General features: G+C 44.7%; 1 pseudogene; it reads right to left on the bottom strand.

The window, feature by feature from the left end:
• Positions 1-321: 321 nt before the first annotated feature.
• LOC101656236 lies at positions 322-3,687 on the bottom strand (annotated as a pseudogene).
• Between the last annotated feature and the right edge of the window lie 1,268 nt (positions 3,688-4,955).

Below are 4,955 nucleotides of genomic sequence, written 5' to 3'. Positions count from 1 at the left end.
TTTTTCATCATAAATAACACAAACTAATCTGAACATTTTACATTGACTGCAGTGCATGTTATCCAAATTTCAAATGGAATGAAATTATACCTTAAATAGCTAGATCTTAATATCTGAGCATCTTATGGAATCTATACCACACAATGTGATTCATGTCAATAATTCACCCTAAAAAAAGTCACAGACAGACGCAGAGTTTGCTTTTTAAGTAAAGTTAAAGTATACTACCTACTTTAAACCACAGATAGATATATTTTAACAAAAACATGGCAAGCTTCTGAATCTTTTTTCTCTGTCTGGCATAGGGGAAGTCCAATCCATTCAGCTCTTCTGGTTTGTCACACTCTAAATGATGCTATCCGATCCAGGATCCATGTTCCAAATGGTGGGAGAAATGACGGTCACAGCCAAGGCCAAGGTGATCATGATCCAAAGGGCCCTGCTGAGAACCATGGCATACTCAAAATTATACTTTAAGCAAGGTTGTAAGGACTCAGTGGAGGTGTGGAAGGATTTGAAAGCCACCAACTCTACCCCTGCCTTCCCACCATAGAGAATGCACATGTCACTGCAAACTCTTGCAGGGATTCAACCAGGACCCTAAAAGGGCCTTTGCGCTTTTTAGCGTCTCTCCCATTACGTTACCCCATTTCATCAAAACCCAGCAACGCCAGTGACTCTAACTCGGGAGAATGGTCCTTGGGCAGATGCTTATTTTGAGCTGATAAGCTCGAAGTGCCTGCAGCCCCTGCAGTTCCGAAGGAAAGAGCAAGTCGACCTCGTTGTTCCTACTCAAGGACATGAGGGTGGCGATTTGAGAACTGCGTTCTCTTGAAACAGGCGGTTCCGGAGCTGGCGTAACGTCACTGAAAGCTCTTGTACCACCAGATTGGCCTTCCCCACCGTGTGCATACATGCTTTCCTCCCTAGGAGCCGCCTGCAGAACTACGGGCGTCGCTTTGGAAGATGCTGTGTGAACGGATGTGCAACGCTCTCAAGACGCAAAGGAACTGCATTCTCCGCCGGGTACGCGGTGACACGGCTGCCCCGAGAGCCAGCAGAAGCCGCTCCAGGCCCACGGAACCGATGACCGTCACCAGGCCTGGCCAAGAGGGGGGTCTGTCACGGAGGAGACCAGAGACAAGGCAGCCACGTCTGCGATCGCTCCCCAGGTAGACGCCAGTTTCCGTCTGGGAAACAACAGACCCCGGTGACGGTAATATACTAAATCCGTCCCCCCAAAACAGACAGGAACCCAGCACAGCCCTGGTTCCGGGGTGGCTGCTGCAAGGCTGAGCGAGACCCAGCCACAGCCGTCCTTTCTTACGTGATGTATCATAATCCTGGATTCTCTGCCTGTGGCTGCCATCCTATTTTTAAGGTGGGCTTACATTCTGACCTTAGTAGGGCATGTGAACCAAGCCACACCCTTTGTTTCCTTGGGGGCATCTTTAAGACTGCTTTTGTTGAAGGGTTCTACTCCCAGGAACAGTTTACAGCCTTGGAAACTCCTAGGGTGGGTCTACCCCGTCCTGTAGGGTCGCTATGAGTTAACGCTATGGCAATGAGTGAGAGACAGAACAAAATCACAGGACCATTGGAAAGCACATGCCTAAGACCTCTGTCTGAAGTGGAGGAAGCTGCCAACATGGGATTCACCAGTGACTGCGGGATGGGGACTCCAGTGGACCAGCACTCAGCTGGCCTGAGACTGTGGGGCTGTGAGGAAGCTACAGGTGGCTGAAAGATTACAGACCAGAGAGGGACTCCATGGCAGCTGGCTAAGGAGAGGTGGTCTGTGGACCAATGACTATATCCTGACAGTGTACTGATCCTGAATTGTGATCATCTATCAACTTCCCTAATAAACAAAATAAATCATGACTGTGAGTTCCGTGTGGCCATGGCAACAAACAATTGAACCCAGCCTAGAAGTAGAGTGCGGTGTCAGAATAGGTGAAAAACCACAGAACATGGGCGTATGTCGGACCTCTGCCTCCTGACAGGAGGGAAGCCGGAAGAGGTCAGAATGTCCACCCCATTGCTGTTCACCGCATCTCCCACTGAAAAGCTTTCTGTTTTGTTTTTTAATAAGCATTTCCCCACCTCATTTCTATCTTAATTCAGTAAAATATGCATAGTAAACTAAATAAAGTCTAACAAGGAAAGGTTATCATTCACCTAATGCATTTTTGACACTAATCAGAGAGGTGATCTTTTTTAGAGACTTGCGTTTTACATTGTTATTAGTGTAGGTAACTTGAACATTATTTCATAGTATCTCAGATTTTCTAAGGGAAGTTTCTTGCAACATTATCCAATGCTAATCAGTTGACAAAGTTAGGCATAGGAATATAGGATTCTGTTAAATAAAAGTATTTTTAAAACACCAGCAGTAGTCACCTTGAGGAGAAAAGATTGTATTGGAATTCTGCATTTTGCAGCAATTTGCCTTCCATGCCAGGGCCCTTTGTTCAGCCATCATTTCTCCTTTGTGTCAATTAAAAGAACCCCCAAAAAGGTGATAAATTAGGAAACCTCTTCAGAAACTATTTGTCAGTGCTTACTGAAGCTGAATATATATGGTACACAGTTGTTAATCCCACTGCCACTGAGTCGATTCTGACTCATGTAGGACACAATCGAGTTGCTCCTTAAGATTTTTAAGGCTGTAAATCATTACAGGAGCAAACACCCTCATCATTTTCTCTTAGAGCAGCACATGGGTTCAAACCACTGATGTTGTAGTTAGCAGCCCAACCCACTATATCACCAGGGCTCCTGAGTGGTTAGTTTATTGTGGCAACCTGGCCAATAAACACATGTGGGGTTAATTGAAGGGCAGAGGGATAAATGGCTCAGTGAGCCTCGCCTTTCTAGTTCTCGGGTCTCTTGCTTTGTGATGGTCGGACCAGGGTGCAGCTGCCTTATCCAGTTTCCTGCTTCAGCTGGCAAGGCTGACTTCCTGAAAGACATCCCTGAGGAGAAGCCGCTTGGACCTACCCTGATGCAGTCCTGGGTGCTGGAGCAGCCGTGTGGAGACCCCTGCCAGCGCTGAGATGCTTACACACTCACTGACTCGGCTTTCCTCCTGCAGTTGGCATCATTGTGTCTGTTTTGTGAGATGGAGCAGGGCTTTGTGAACTGGTGTTGGACATATGGGTTAATGCTGGGTTAATGTTGGACTTGTGGGCTTGGGCAGCACTGGGTTGGGATGTTTTCTTGATGTGCACTTACCCTTTATATAAAACTCTCCCTTATACATGAGTTTCTGTGGATTTGTTTCTGTAAAGTACCCAGACTAACACAGCTCCCGTCCATATTTTACAGCCTAACAATGTCATTCCAAAATACATGCCCAAATCAAATGCATACATCCCTTCACATTCTAGTACGTTTATTGTTGTTAAGTGACATCAGGCTGGTCAGACTCACTGCCTGGTCCTGCTCCCTGCTCACACTCATTGCTGTCTTTGAACCCATTGTCATATTTACTGTGAGTCCATCTCTTTGAGAATGGACTTCCAGACTCCTGCCTCTTTTATTCTGACTCTTTGCCAAACATGATGTCCTTCGTCATTGACAGGTCCCTTCTGATAACATGTCAAAATGAGTGAGACAAAATCTCACCGCCCTCACTTTGGAGGAACACTCTGGATGAACTTCTTCGAAGACAGATTTATCCATTTTTCCGGTTGTTATTTTAGTTGCCATTGAGGTGGTGTAGACCCATAGCGACCTTATGCACAGTGGAACAATCCTCACCATGCTTGAGCCCATTGTTATAGCCATGGTGTCAGTCTATCTCCTGGAGAGCCTCCCTCTTGAAAGCTGCCCGTCTATTTTACAAAGACTGATGTCCCTATCCAGAGGCCAGTTTTTCCTGATATTATGTCCAAAATGTGTAAGATGAACTCTCTCTGCCCTTGTCTCCAAGGAGCACTCTCACTCTCGCCAGACTTTTTCCAAGACAGCCTGCTTTGTCCTTCTAGCAGTCCAAGGTAGTCCATGGTATATTCAATATTCTTCATCAACCTCACAATTTAAATACATCAATTCTCCCCCCCTTGTTCCTTATTCATTGTCCAGCCTTCTCTATTTTTATGTATGTTTCTAGCAGAACTATTCATAATAGCTACACACACACAAATGGAGATCTCAAAATCCTATCGACATGAAAAATTAATAAAAGCTTGCTATTGGTACTGTTCTATTTTTTTATAGGAACTGGTCACATAGGGATGTACAATATCTGGAAGTTTATATGTACTTTTCTGAAAATATATTTTACTGTAACAAAGTTTGTTTGTTTTAAAAGGGACCCTGGAAGCCAGAAATACATTTCTTCTGCCTCAAGGAAGATAAACTTTTAAGGATTTTGAGAGCCTTGGTGGTTTAGTGGTTTCTCCTTGGGTTAGTAACCACAAGGTCAGCAGTTCAAAACCACCAGCAACAGATGAGGTTTTCTGCTCCCATAAAGAACGACTCCCACAGGGGCAGTTCTACACTGCCCTATAAGGTAATGGTGAGTCAGAAATGACTCAATGGCAGTGAGTTTGTGCTTGGTTTAGTGATGTAGTGGGTAACACATTGAGCTACTAATGATAAGGTCAGCAGTTTCAACCCTCAACCTGCTCCTTCAAAGAAAGATGAGGCTTCCTCTTTCCACAAAGATTTACAGCCTCAGAAATCCTATAGTGTAGCCCTCAGTCAAAATCAACTCCATAGCAAGGGGTAAGCATCCCAGTAAGTAATAAATTTAAATACTAGTCACAGAAGCAACAAATCAGTCCACTTAACAACCCAACTGGATTCTTATTTTGTTTGGGGTTTTTCGTTGTTGTTTTTTCTGTAAAGTCCAAAGAAAACCAGAAATGAAAGTAAGTTAATACCTCACACCACACTCTCAAACACGAAAGAATGTTTCATAGTATGACACCCCGCTTTCTTAAATG

The sequence above is a fragment of the Echinops telfairi genome, unplaced genomic scaffold, assembly GCF_000313985.2.
Source record: "Echinops telfairi isolate 266 unplaced genomic scaffold, ASM31398v2 ScPeMD7_7469;HRSCAF=8507_1, whole genome shotgun sequence".
In the NCBI taxonomy this organism is placed as follows: domain Eukaryota; kingdom Metazoa; phylum Chordata; class Mammalia; order Afrosoricida; family Tenrecidae; genus Echinops; species Echinops telfairi.
The sequence above is the reverse complement of the archived record's forward strand: the minus strand, read 5'-3'. Positions and strand labels throughout refer to the sequence as shown.